Consider the following 14,827-nt stretch of genomic DNA (forward strand, 5'->3'; position numbering starts at 1 on the left):
TGAGGGCAGATAGCTGGAAGGCCTCTGGTGGCAGAAACATGAGATATTTCAGTGGGTTTTAAAGGGTGCTTGTCTCAGGCAGTTCAGAAAAAGAGCCAGGTAAGAGGCCTGACATTGAGCCCTTGGGTGCTCAGACATCCAGCAAATGCTCTGGCCTTCTTTGGATCTGGGGTTGGGGGGGCCTCCTCTCCTCTGAGCCATCTCCCCCAAAGATTTGTTCAGCGTGGCAGACTAGGGTAAGCTGGGCTGTGTCTCCAGAGCAGACCCTGGGTCCTGTGACACCGGTTGGGACTGCACGCCCCCCTTTCTTTTCTCCAGTTTGGTGCTGGGGAGGCAGCCCTCTGCACGCCCCCCTCCTCCCCGGGATTCCCACCCTGGAGGGCGGGGTGCTGAGGTGAGGCTGACGCAGTTGGGGGAAAGCTTGGCAGGCAGGCCAGCGGCAGAGCTGGTGCTCCAGAGGGAGGGCAGCTCAGACAGTGGTTAGCTTCGGAGTGGGGCTTAGCGGAGGGAAGGGGGAAAGGGAGGGGGGCTCTCCTCAAGGGGCCCTTTCATGTTGAAATCAGCCAGCGTGAATGCTGGCGGCCCAGGAGCCCAGCCGGGGGAAATGTGAGAGCCCCCTTATCTCCCCTCTTGTCACAGCGCCCGTCTGCGGTTCCCAGCCGGCCAGCGAGGATGCATTAGGAGAAGTGTTGGTGGGGGTGGGACTGTTCCCCTCAAGACCTGAGGCTGGGCCCGCTCTGTCAGGGGGGCTGGGGGAAGCAGGTTCCAGACCCTCCTGGTGCTAGAGATGGGGGTAGACTGGAGCGCCCTGCATCTTAGAGCAAGGAGGAGCTGCAGGCTTGGCAGATACGGGAAAGGAAACCTCAGGCCTTACCTCTCTGTACAGCGCCCCCCAGCCGCTCTGGGTGTGCAGACCCTGTGCGCACACCTGCAGGAACAAGGGCTCACACCCTCTGCGGGGAGTCCTCAAGTCACGGGGTCACCACATTGCTTCTCCACTTGGACTCAGTTCGCATTTGTGGGCAGGAAACCTGGGATATTTGACCAGGGAGGCTGTGGCCCCACCTTCCCTGGGACACTCTCGGCCCAGGAGTGACCCCTGCTGTCCAGACAACCTTGGAGGCCTATTGCATTGGGTGGCCCTTCCAGCCTCCTTCCAACCGTACAATCTTGTGTTTTGCTGAGATACACTGTGAGGTTCTTTGTAAATCTGGTACTGCAGGGCAGGGGGTGGGGGAGGCCAACATCTGGACCGTGGGGGTATCATTGGACCCCACAGCTGGAGCTCTCAGCAGCCAATGTTTTCATAGACACCATTTGTCCGTGCAAGTTCCTGGCCCCCAACACGCTCCCACTGCCCAGGGCCCACGCCTCCTCCCCACAAATGCACAGGGACCTAAGAGAACCGCGTCTGGCCGGAGCTGAGTTGGCCCTAGCAGCCTCTGCTGCCCAAAGAGGGAAGGGCAAAGAGGCTAGGGGTCCTGTGGAAGTGTGGGCATGTGGGAAGCAGGACCAAGAGAGGGCGAGAGTACGAGGGCCCCCCTCCCAGGAGACAACTTGGTGAAGGGAGGGACACAGGGCTATAGGCCTCTGCGTTCTGTCTCTGGTTCTGCCAATGCCTGCAGGCCTTGCTCCAGTCTGTTCCTCTGTCTCCTCAAGTATCAAATGGGAAGAATCCCTTACTGAGACCCTCTGTATCGCCTCCACGACAACACCGTCTCTACCAGGGCAAGGAGGGGCCTTGTGCCTTGGTGCAGGGCTGCAGACGCCCTTTTCGCTAATTTGCACTAGGACACTGTATAGGCTGGTGATGGTGCTGGGGACCTTGGAGGGCCTAAGAGTCTGTCTCCTCCGTAGCCTGCTCTGTCGCCTCTAGACAGATGTCCCTTTGCCCATGGCCCGCATACCCCATCTCCTGGGGGACGCTGAGCAGGCGGGATGCTTTAGCCTCCTGGAGCCCAGCCATCAGGTAACACAGGAGCTCTCCCGGCCATCACATCCACAGCTGACTCGCACCGTTTCCGGTCAGCTAACTCCAGCCCCTTCGCTGCTTGTTCCCTGGCTCACCTTCTCAAGGCGCATGGCCTCTGTGCGAGCTCTTTCCCCAGGTATCCCCCGAATGGCTGTGCTTAGTAGGCACTGCCCTCCTGGAACCTTGAATGTTGAGGGGTGGGCCTTCTACCAGTGGAAAAACCTAGGCTTAGAGAGGTTAAGTAACTTGGCATCCCAATGTCGATTTAAACTGAAATCTGTCTACTCTGAGGCTCCTGCTCTGCCCATGGCTCCCCTATAGTGCTCTCCCTTTGGGTGCCTGATGGCAGACCCTGCCCACCCTCTCTGGTATAAGGTATCTGTGTCAAATTGACATCAGAATATCTGGCCATGTGCTGTAGATGCCACCTGTGTGACTCCAGGCAGGAGCTCCCACCTGGCTTATTTCTAGGGGCCAGATGGACTTTCGTCCCACCCACTGACCCTGCCACTTAGAGCTATGGCAGGACTTCTGAGACCAGCTCTTCAGTCTGTCCACCCTTTAGCCTGTTCAGGCTGGGGACAGAGGCTGGAGAGTATGCTCAGGAGCCAGGATGAATTCCTGTCTCTAATCTAGGCAGGCTTAGGTAGGGGGTAGGGTAGAGGTGCCTGCAAATCTCAGCCCCTCCGCAGAAAGAGTGTCAGCTCTAGTTCTCCCTTAGGCTTGGCGAGGCAGATGGGCAGATGGGAAGAAGGTCTGCTGATGCCCTATTTCCAGACAACCCCAGGAACGTGTGGGGCTGGGGCTGCCTGCCTGGGGGCCTGGTCTCACACTGACACTGCCTGGTTGAGGGGGCGAGAAGGAGGTTACGTCACTAAAAATAGAACCCCCACACACAGCTCCAGCCAGCACGTGGCCCATCTGTGGCAGGCCAGAGGGTGCTAAAGGAAGCCCCAATGAGTTAGGGGTGTCAACAGTTCCAATTCTTATTGTGGAGTGAAGAACGCATTACATAGTGAAGGCCAAGGATGGAGAGAGAAGACAGTGGGAGACGACAGAGAGAGTGGGTGAGAACAAAGCGAACAAGCATTGAAACGATGGCAGTCACAAGGCCTGGAGTCCAGGCTCAGCTCTGTCACTGCCTTGCAGTGGGCCTGGTGACCGGGCAGTCCCTCTCCTCAGGCCTCTAAGTGCCATTTGTCAGGCTGGGGGGGGGCAGCGGTCAGACTGGCCTAGGCACCTTCCCAGGGCCCACCATTCTGTGAGAGAGAAATTGCCCTTCCCAGGCTGGCTCTGGCAGTGGGCGTTTCTGAAACTCACAGTAATGAAAAACAACACAAACCAAACTTTGGAAATTCCAAGTGTGTCTGTGGCTGTGGGATGAGGGAGGCTGAGCTGCAGAACTGTTTGTGTATGACTCAAAGCCTCTTGGGAGAAAGATCACACATTTTCAGAGGCAGGACTGCCCCCAGCACCACCCCAGCTGCCCACCCAGCTTGACCTTGATGGGGCCCCAGCCTCTGGCCCTGCCACCACCACCTCTGCCACTGTAGCCACCACCCACTTCCTGCTGACACTCCTGAAAGAATTGGGGATGAAGCCACAGCCCAGAGAGCCTTGCTAACTTGTCCAAGGATACCCAGAAGTCTTCACCCCAAAAGGGGGAAGGAGAAAAGAGGAAGGGGGGAGGAAGGAGGGTCCTACTCATCTAGCCCCTCCTGGTGCCAAGCACAGTGCTTGCCCTTCCCAGACATCCTCCTCCTCTATTGAACCACCCTTCAGAGTAGGACTTAGGGTGCCCAAAACCAGTGCTCAGAGGGGCACCTTTGTTAACTAAAGATCACATACTCAGTAGGTGGTAGAGCTAAGATGCTAGGTTTGTGTCACTGCCCGAGGGTCCCATCATGGCTGCAGCAGGAGACCTCCCTGACAGTTGGCCCTTATCACTCTGACTGGTAGTTTGCTTGTCCCACACAGGTCTGGCCCTGAGTCAGGGGCTCTGGCTGCAGCAGCTCATGGGAGTGAGCTAGAGTGAAGGACGTGGTTCACAGAGGCCGTGAGGGAAACTATGGGGTGATCTGCCATGGGGGTTGTGCCTTCTTGCGTCAGTGCCACCCCACCCCGCCCTAATAGGGGTGGCTTACACTTTCACAGCCCTGACCCTGGCTGGGCTGAGTGACCCTGCCATTGGAGCTTCCATTTTGTCCAGTGAGGGGGAGGGGGAGTTTCTGCCCAGCTCCCAGGAGCTGCCACCAGGCCCAGGTACAGAACAGAGCAGGTTTCACACACACACGGTTGGTGGCAGAGAGGCGGTAAGAGACAGAAAGACAGACACAGAGAGAAACGGAGAAAAAGCAGAGGCAGAGAAAAAAGTGGAGACAGACCAGAGCCAAAGAGACAGTGAGAACCGGTGCACACCTGCGCACATGCGCACATGTGTGCGAGAGAGAGAGAGAGAGAGAGAGAGAGAGAGAGAGAGAGAGAGAGAGAGAGAGAGAGAGAGAGAGAGAAACATACAGAAAGGCAGAGAGAGAGATTGGAGAGAGACAGTGAGAAATGGAGAGATAGCCCAGGGAAAGGCCTAGAGAAAGAGAAAGGGAGACCAAAACAAAGACAGGGGCTAAGAGAGACAGGGACACACATAGGGAGAAAAGCAGGAAAGGCAGAAGCCCAGGGTCAGGGAAATGTGAGGCAGTAGTGACGGGGGCCCGAGCTGGGCCACAGCTGTCCCAGCCACGTCCAGGCCCACCTCCAAATCCCAGCTCTTTCCTCCCTACTTTTGCCTTCCCTTCCCCAGCCCTTTTCATTCTGAGCACACAGGAAAAAGAATACTATTTGTTTGGCAAACTAGGATAAGGGGGGCTAGGACCACCTCCAGCCTTGCTGGGCCTCCCCACCGGCTGGGAGGGTGAATATCTCATTAGAGCTGTAACCCATTTGGCACAACAGTGACAAGCTTTGTCCTCAAACACTGCTGAGATCCCAGCATGGCAGCAGAGCTAGTGCACAGCTGGAGGGAAGACCCCAGAGCCCTGCTTTGGCCCTTCCCCTCTCTCCTTGGAGTCTCCATTTCTCTAGTCTCTCAATGATCCAGCATGCCTGGCCCACTAGCAGGGCTGAAAAGCCACAGGGCATGGGCAAAAGTCCATCATGGGACCCACCAGGGACCCCTTGTCTGCTTCAGGTACCATTGGCCACCCTTCCTCCCTCTCTTCCTGGATTTATTTGTACACCCACTTTCCTCACCCTCCCTTCTGTCAAAACCTGCAGCAGCCTCACACGCCACCCAGTTCTGGCCGCCACCTGTCCATCGGCCCCAAGTTTTGATCCCCTCCTTCCAGCCAGGTGGACTCCAGGAAACCAGACTGCCAGCCAAGATTTCAAAGGCTTCAAGACTGCTGCATACCTATGGCCAGGGAGAGGACCCCAGGGCCCCAGGGCAGCCTCTCTCTGCCATGCAAGCCCTACCTGATCAGGCTGGTCTGGATGAGACCTAGGTCTCCTTTGCAGGCCTGAATCAGGCAAGGGTCAGTGTGAGGGTGCCTCCCTCCCAGCCATCACGTTTCCCAGACTTCAACCTGCTCATCTTTGGAGCCCTTATGGTTTCCATCTTCTCTTCTGGGCCCTACGAGGCAGGGCAATGCCCACTCAGTCTCCAGGCCATGGACCAGGACATTCTTGATGGCATGGGAAAAAGGACAGATGTCTTTCTTCCCCCCACCTCATGCCCTCTGCCCTGCAGAGACTGCTGTGGTGACCGTCCCTGAAGGTTGGGTTGCTCAGGGGTGGCATGGAAGGGAGACAGGTCACAGGAGGTATGGAAGGGCCTGGCAGTGATCCATGCCAGCCTCTCCCCATGCGTTCTGCTCCACCCAGCCCAGAGTCATGCCCTTGGTTGGCATCCTTTCCCCAATTTGAGCTGTAACCCAGGCACCAAAGGAGGCCCCACGTAGTCTAGCCACGTATCCTAAGTAGAAACTCTATTCCCATGCTCTGTGTCCATTTCCTAACTTGCAGTACTGAGGCCAGTCAGTAGGAATAGCTTGGTCACATCTCCCTCAGCAGAGCTAGGGCCTCCAGAGGCCCCATGTGACCAAAACCGCTTCCTAAATAAGACCAAAGTCTGTTCCTAAGTAAGCGCTGCCAGCAGCAAAGAAAATCCCCCAGTGCCACCTCAGGGCTCACTCGGCCTGGCTATATCAAGGACTGCACTTTGTCTTTGTAGCTCATGAGCCCACAGGGGTGCCCAGGCAGCGCCTGCCACACAGCCAACCCACTTCATTTCTTTCAAAGAGGCAGCATAATACTGAAAAAAGAACATTCAAGTTTGTCACTCCCGGGTTTCACGTAAGATCTGCCATCTCCTAGCTATGTGTGTAGCATCGAGCAAGTCCTTGAACTTCTCTGAGCTTCCACTGTCTCATGGACTGAAATGAGAGTGATCTGTCATGCCCGGCTGCCCTAGCTCCCTCACAAGCCCCAGGTTGAGGGGTGGTCATTCACTCGGCCATCCAGAAAAGACTGGTCAAGTGCCACCATGTGCCAGACACTTCTGGGGCCTTGACGTGCTGTTAAAGTGAACAGAGGAGACCAAGTCTCTGCCTTTGAGAAGCATCCTTTCTAGAAGTAGGGCAGTCAGTACACAACAAATAGCTCGGCTACCATCAAGCGGTGATGAGTCCTGTGAAGATAAAGCCAGATGAGGAGATAGGGGGTGAGGGCAGTGGAGACCTGGCTCCAGCCATCCGTCCTCCTGCCCTCCCGAGTGCACGCGGCTCCTTGCTTGTGAGTGGCGCAGCCTGGCAGGCAGAGCAGGACACTGATCTGGAAACCCAGTGGCCTATTTCTCTCCCAGGCCCTGGCCCTCATCCAGCCCGGGTCGCAGACTCCTTTGCTTTCCCAGCTCCGATTCATGAGCTGGGCAGAAAGCCGTCTCTGTTTCCCTCCCGCCAGTCTCCTCAGCCGCCCCCCGGCAGTCAGCCTGGGCAGCCCCTTGGACCTGGCCCCCATATGTGCTGCCCCCCCCCAGCCCCAGCTCCTCTTCTAGGTACCATTGGGGCTGCCGCTGTCCTCCACCCACGAGCTAGAAGGCAGCAGCTCCGAAGCAGCTCAGCCTTCACTGAAGTGGTACTAATGCCATCTTCTACGACCTGACAGGCGAGGAGGGAGGGGTGAAACGGGTTTGAATTTCCAGATCTCCCCCGCCAGCCTCCTGGCCAGGACTCGAGGACTCTGTGGTATAGAAGAGGGCGGAGCACCCACAGGGGAACCCAGGGCCGGTGGGGGTGTCCTCAGACGAGGGGGCAGGCTGAGGTAGCAGAGCAGAAGGGTTTCTGCACCCCTCTGGCCTCCCCTCAGCAGATGTTTTGGGGGCTGGGGGCTTAGCGACTAGTCACCTAGCTCTTGTTAACCCCTTTTAAATGTGTTTACTTTTATGTCTTGATGATTTAACACTGGTGGGGCTACTATGCACGTGTAAAATCCTGGAGAATTTTTTTTTCTTCGCAAAAGTTAATCAAGCTTATTATAAGAAAGTTGGGAGCTACAGAAAGTATTAGGAAAACAAAAATACGTTTGCCAGCATCCACTACCCAGACATAATCCTGTTCACATTTTGGTTTATTTCCCGCTGTCGTTTTTCTATGCCTCGCTCTAGAGCCCTGTGTAGTTCTACTAATACCCCCACACACGTTTTAATACACTTGAGAGCACTCGGAACAGCAATAGCTAACGCTTACCGTGTGCCTACTGGCCACCAGACACTGCCTCGGCACGTGGCCTGCAGCCCCACGATTATTCCTCCCAACACATCTTAAAGGCAGGTACTGTGATTAACCCCATTTTCCTTCTGAGGAAACTGGGGGAAAGGGAGCTTGCGTATCCAAGCTCAGGTCATGCATCTAGTAAGTGGCAGAGCTGGAAAATGAACAGTCTTCACTTCCAAAATCTATGTGTTCCATAATAATACTAGACGACCTTAACATTTTTAAAATGATATGATATATGTCCAAAAGAGTATATAGAATGTTCATGCCCAACTTGAGGGACAGTAATGAAACAAGAATGTGTGCTGTCACCACCGTCTGTGCTTTTTTTCTCTCTGCTTCGCAAACTATCAGGCACATGCTCCTACATCACTCCCAGATCTGGGCTAACATGGCTCTTGAGACGGTAATGAGTCTTCCTCCTCCTCGGCCTCCAAAATCTCCCTGAGAGCTCGGCTTGCCAACAGCTCCTGGAAAATTGTGGGAGCCTACTTTTCTGCCCTTTCTGGGAGAGGCCCCAGGACACATGGTGGCTGGCCAGCTGGGATCGGTGGGCAGCCTGAGCAGCCATGCACGTGCCCGCCTGCCCTGGCATCAGGTACAGCCTCAGCTCTGCAAGCATACCTTTTCTCTTGCTCACGCCCATCAGCCTGTCCCCTGGCAGATGGAGGAGGGCATGGGAGGAAGGGGGAAGTTGTGAGCTCACTGAGCCCCTGAGGTGGGGTCCGGGCCCAGACCTGGGCCTGAAAAGTGCTGAGAGAGCGCAGGCAAGCTGTCCTCTCCAATTTGGCTGCAGGGCCCAATATGGGGGGCTGTCTCATTCGAACCCACTTCAGTGGGCTGGGAGGCACTCATTTGCCCTTTTCTTCAACACATTTTTTTGGACACCTACTACACGTCAAGCACAGTGCTGTGTTGTGGGGACACAGAGGCAGAGGAGGCAGACACCATTCCTGTTCTCGTGGAGGGTTTAATCTAGCGGGGAGCAGGGAGGGGCGACAGACATTCAATGACTAGTATCCAAATAATGATTTAATTATGGTTGACATGACTACTCTGAAAGGGGGTGTGGTCTGCTAAGAGGGTACGGAACAAAGGTCCTGACCTAGCCTGGGGGTCAGGTCTGGGTAGGCGGTGCCCTTGAGAACTTGACCGGCCTCCTCTCCTGCAGGTGGTAGGGAATGAGAATGGGAAATGCAGGCAGGGCTCCTATGCACTTAAGGTCACTTTAAAGAGCTAGAATCTGCTGGCTGGTGGCCTCGGACCTGGACCCAGGTGATTTAAGCAGCTTTTCCCTCTTCTTCCTTCTCCTCCAGTCATTTCTGGGGGTAAGGGGAAGCTTGGCCCTGGTCCCTTGCTGAGCCCAGCACCGAGTGGCAGTGACTCTGAATGAGCATGTGGGTCAGCTACTGAGTCAAGAGCTGCCCCATCAAGCGCCGCCCTGTTGATTAGGCTTGCCCACTCTCAGGCTTTCCCGCTGGCCCAGCCTATGTGGCCTTGAATCCCACCGTCAGCTTCTGCCCTTCCTGGGGGCCTCTCCTCCCCATTCTGCACCCATGTAAGTGCCGGCCCTGGGGAGAGGAGACTAATCTTCCCTCTGTATCAGGAGACACTGGGAAAAGAGCCGAAAGGCCAGATGTCCAGGGCCAAGCCTGACTCATCTTTGGGGCCCCGGGTGGCAGAATGAGGCCTCTCCCTCAACTGGCCCATCCATCCACCCATCCTTTGAGGAAAGTGCTGAAGCAGCAGAGTATACTGGCTAAGAACACGGACTCCTGTGCCACGTGGCTGGGGTTTGAATCCTGGTGTGCCACTTACTCGTTGTACAGCTTTGGACAAGTTCCCTTGTAACTTTGGATGGTTAGCCTAGGCCTCACTGTCCCATCGATAAAATGGGGATAATGATGCTAGTCCCTGTGTCATTGGGTGGTCACAAAGACTAAACGGGCAAATGTTTGCAAAGTGCTTAGAATAGCGCTTGGCCTTAAATAGTAAGGATAACGACAGGCTCATTGTAGCTTTGTTGTCTCACAGGTCCTGAGGTCAGCGGCAAGGGTTGCTCTGAGCCCTGTCTTGGATATCCCCACGCAGACCCATTGCCCAGAGTGTGGAGGTTGAGAAGAGCTCATTTCTTTGCTCTGTCAGAGAGTCATAGAACCTATAGCTGTCATAGCTGGAAATACCCTCAGAGACCATCCAAGTTAGCCAGTTCCCCTCCTCAATGGATGGAAAACTAAGGTCCATGGAAGAGGCAGAGTGAGTGACAGAGAAGGGGCTGTGACCTTGGTCTATCAGTCACAGCTTTCGTCTAGGTTGGTGGCTAAGTATTCAAGCTTGGATTCAAATCTGGGCTGTGTGACCTCGAGCAATGAACTTAATTCATGGGAGCCTCAGTTACCTGGTCTGTAAAGTGGAAATGATCAACTCTACCTCATAGAGTTGTTGAGAGGATGAATTAGAATAACGCTTATAAAGTGCTGGACATGGGACTTGGCACAGAGTAACACATGTTAGTTGTCATTTTTATATCAAAGATCTTTCACTGCACCAGGCTGCTGGTGCTGGTGCCCAGGTGGCGCTCACTGGGCAGGCCAGGCCAACCCAACCGCAGGAGTCACCAACTGACTCAGTGCCCATTTGGCTGGCCTATTCTTCCCCTCCAGTCTCAGGCCCTCTGTGCCTGCTGTGAAGGCAGCCTGACTGGCTTAAAATGGAAATGGCCTGTCAGGGGCCTGGCTGGATTAGATGCACTTAGGCCTAAGGACAAAGGAGATGCCAGGTGGCAGTGTGAAGGTATCACTCATGCTCCCTGCTTGAGAGGGAAAGCATGGCTTTCTCGGTGTTCTTCCATAGGCTGAGCCAGACAGGAGACCCAGCGTCCTTGGAGGTTGTTTCTGGAGTCCCTTTGAGCCAGTGTTGTTCCTCTCAGAGGCCAGTGCACAGGCGGGGTGATTCTAATGAGAGCACCTGCAGCAGGTGATTCCGAGATGCTTGGGCTGACGTTCCTGGCCTCAAGGAATACCCAGGCTAGTGCAGAGATAGGACAAGGAAACAAGGGACATTTAACCACATTGTCCCCTTGAGGCTGGCCCTGGCCTGTTGGTAATTTCAGGACATGGCCACTCTGATGGTCTTGCACAGCACCCTTACCCTGATGGGCTTCTCCTCAAACCCATCTGGGGCACTTTGGAGGACTACAAGAAGGTTGTATGGTCTTTCCATGCCAAGCACAGTTCCTGGCACAAAGGAGGGTATTCAATAGACAGTTGGAGGTTGGTTGGATGAATAAATGAATGAACAAACAAATGGGTGGCACATTGAGCTGAGCACCTTCAACAGCTCCTGGGAAGTAGTAGAGTTTTTGTGTCAGGAAGGCCTGAGTTCAAATCTTGGCTTGACCAATTACCAGCTAGGCGATGGTGCTAGGCTCTCTGCTCCCTCCCAGGACTCTGACAGGTTGAGATGAGAGAATGTAAGCTAGGACGGTCCCTGGCAGACATCAGTGCTTAACAACTGGCAGCTCCTACTGACTTTCTGGAAGCCCCTCTGAGAACCTAATAAACGTTCTGGACCATCTCCCCAGAATAATCCAGCAAGCCGCCTAATTTTTCATGTAAGATCAGAGGGTTAGGGAATCTCTAAAGACTGGAACTGACATTTAAGAATCTGGCTGTAGGTGCCCTCGCAGGAATGATGCTGGGGACAGAGTGGTCCTTCCTCCCCACCTCTACTTACTCCTCCCAAGGATCTACATGTGGGGAGAGGACAGTTTGGGAGGAGAAGTTCAAGAAGGCTTCGGGGAGATTTGGGACAAGGGAAGGAAAGGGTCCCTTGCCATCTTGAGCCCACCTGACTCCTCCACCATCTCCCTTTCCCTCTGAAGGCCAGAGAGAGACTAGAGAGGCTGCAGGATTTAGGGGAGCTTGGACCAGGGTTGGGGTGGAGAGCAAGAGTTAGGAGACAGCAAGGAACAGCAGCTATTAGACAGCCACTAGCTCAGGCACAGGGCCTCCACGGCCATCTTCTCCTTCACCTCGTACAAAAGACTGCATGTATTGGAGGAGACATTACCCCATTTTCAGATGAGAAAGCAGCCTCAAAGAGGGGAAAAGCAAGGCCCCTGAGCCCAGAAAGGCCCCCGAGTCATGAATGGAACCCTGGCCTCTCTCACCCCAATGCCCTTATTCTCTCTTCTCCACCATCTTGCCTCAAAGGAAGGCATGGCTCCCAGGCCAGCTGAGCTCAGCTGTGTCCTCCTGCTGGGAACCTGTGAGCCAGGGGCCTCAGTGTCCACCTCCTGCCCCGTTCAGGTCTCAGGCGAGCTGCGTTGGGAACAGCAGCCACCCAGCCGGAGGAGGCGGTGAAGCCACAGCTGAGTTTATTAAGAGCAAAAGATGACTCCAGCTGCACAGGAAACTCAGTAACCCTGATTATGTGTTTATTCTTTCCCTTCCCTGCCTCCTGTTCCCTCCCTCCCACCTCCTTCTTCTCTTTCTTCCTGCCTCCTCCCTGTCTGCTTTCCCACCTTCTATCTTCTCTCAAATCTGCCTGCTGGGTGGCCAGTTAGCTCAGTTGGTTAGAGAGCGTTGCTACTAACACCAAGGTTGCCAGTTCAATCCCCGCCTGGGCCACTGTGAGCTGCGCCCTCCTTAAAAAGAAAAAAAGAAAATAATCTGCCTGCTGAGAACTGCCCTCCACCCTCATCTCCTCTTTTCCCAATGGCAGCCGGAGCCCAGCCAGCATGTTGTAGATTGTTCTCACGTCCCACCTCTGAAGGCAGTCATCTCCAGCAGCACACAGACAGGCTGGAATCCCCTCCCTCTGGTAGGGAGCCACTGACAAGAGGTGGCGTTAGAAATCAACTTGTCCAGCCTTACTTTCCCTTTTTACAGATGGGGAAACTGAGGCCTGGAGAGAGGATGGCACTGTTGGTCAACCAGCTCTAACAGGACCAGATGCAGAATCCCATGTGCCCACAATAAGATTCCAGAGGCATTAGTGACATGATGCTGGAGGAGGTGCTAGGATCTTGGAGCCCCTGGGGCCGTGTCTCCACCAGTAAAGTTCAGGATGGATTAACACCCAGCCAACTCCCTCTGTTCACCTCGAATCCTAGAGCTACAGGCTTTTTGAGGCTACAGGACCCACTAAGGTCATGCAGCCCAATCCCTTGTGACACAGAAAGGGAAACAGAGGAACAGTGCCAGGAAGGTGTTCCATCCTGAGCCATGGAGCCCTGTGGGAGGCCTGGCAACACTCCAGTGGGGATGAGCAATAGGAGGAAGAGGAAGGATTGATGTTGGACAAGAAATTATTTCCGGCCAGCAGTCTTTGTGGGCCATAGGAAAAGGCTGGCACATGTCCTTTCCCAGAACCCTCAGTAACAGGGGATCTCTGCCAGGGCCCCTCAAGATCCTTGTCCCTCGGTAGCAGCGTTATTAGTGGCGTGTGGGTGGGATGCTTCCTTTGGGGAGGAGCCTGGGGATGGAGGTGGCAGGAGAAGAGGCCTCTGCTCAGCTCGGGAAAAAAATCTCCATTAACCCAACCTGACACATCGGTATTAGCTTTTCCTACGCTAAATTACACAAGGATAAACTTGGGGCTGGAAGAGAAACCACACCGATTAGCATCAGCTCCAGACCCACCGCACCATGGCCAGGGGCAGGGCAGGCATTTTTGACGTGGTTCTTTCCCTTCTTATTTCTTCCTCGGACCTTTTATCCCCCTATCTTCCTGTGGAGTGCCAGAGACACAAAGTAGACTCGGCACATTTTCCGCTGAGCCAACACGAAACATTTGCAAGCTTGAAGGGGGTGGCAGCAGGAGTGGGGAGCCTTCCCTAAGGCCCTGGGGTTGGGTGACTAGAGGAGCAGGCAGAAAAAGAGGAAACCATCTTTCAAGACTTCAGTGGAGAACAAAATTAAATCGAAACTTTAATAAAGGTGAATGGACCTCACTTTGTTGCCAGAGTCCATTCCCAGCCACTGGGCCCTGGGGTCTCCAAGAGGCTCACCCAGCACTGCCTATGGGCCAGGACTTTGCCAGGCCCGTTGATCGCATTCCCTCATCAAAACCCCACAATACAATCTGCATTTGGGGTTATTAGCCCCATTTTGCAGATGATGAAACTACATCTCAGAGAGGTTGAACTACATGCCAAAGGCCACACAGCTAAGAAATGGTAGACCCCAACTTGAACTCAAGTCTCTTAGACATGCTTCTCCAAGCTTCTGCCACACCCCACGGCATCTGACAAATGTCTTTGGAAGAGAATTCATGAGAAGCCAGAAGCAACAGAGGAATCCCTTTCTTTTCATGGATCACCGATCAGTTCTGGGGGCCTCAGGCCTTGCCCAGCCTGAGTGATACAGCCCTTCAGTCCCCATCCCATCTGCTCATTTGCTGACCCATTCAGTCCCTGGGAAACACCCTCTCCCTCATGTTGGATGTAGGGGCAGATGAAAGCAGACCTCAGTCTGTCCTTAATCCTTGGCCCAGGAAGGAACAAGCGTCTGATTCAGATGCAGGAGCAAATTCAAGGTGCAGATACAGCTTAGTGGTTCAGAGACCCTGGTTCAGATGTTAATCCGAGCTTAAGGATGTACTAGTGGCAAGATCTCAGGCAGGTCGCTGAATTCACCTGTCTCCTCGTTTCCCATCATATAAAATTGGGAGGATCATAGCACAAAGATTTCCTGCATCACCACCACCGACACCAACAGCAATACTGCTAGGTTTGGGATTGCCGTGGAGCAGGGTTTGGGGTGCCCAGTCTAAGGAGTCAACCTGAAGGGCTATTGCTGATTTCTTACCTCCTCAACTGAGGGACATTGCTAAGCATATTTGACCATTTACATGAAGACTAAATAGTTTCTAGTAGGTGCTTCTCAAATGCTTAAAAGCTGTACTTCCTTGAGAAGTTGCTACATTCCTCCTGGAACCAATTTTGCACTATTAGAGGCCTTGATATTTAAAGCCAAGAGGGATTTTAGAAAAAAAAAAAAACACGCTTTATTTTTACATGTCTGAAGACGAGTGGTGAGTAATCAAGGATATTGATGACCTTGCTGGAGGTGCTGAAAGGCAGGGG

Source organism: Rhinolophus sinicus, chromosome 18, assembly GCF_057876585.1.
Source record: "Rhinolophus sinicus isolate RSI-liver-muscle chromosome 18, RSI-T2T, whole genome shotgun sequence".
NCBI classification, from domain to species: Eukaryota; Metazoa; Chordata; class Mammalia; order Chiroptera; family Rhinolophidae; genus Rhinolophus; species Rhinolophus sinicus.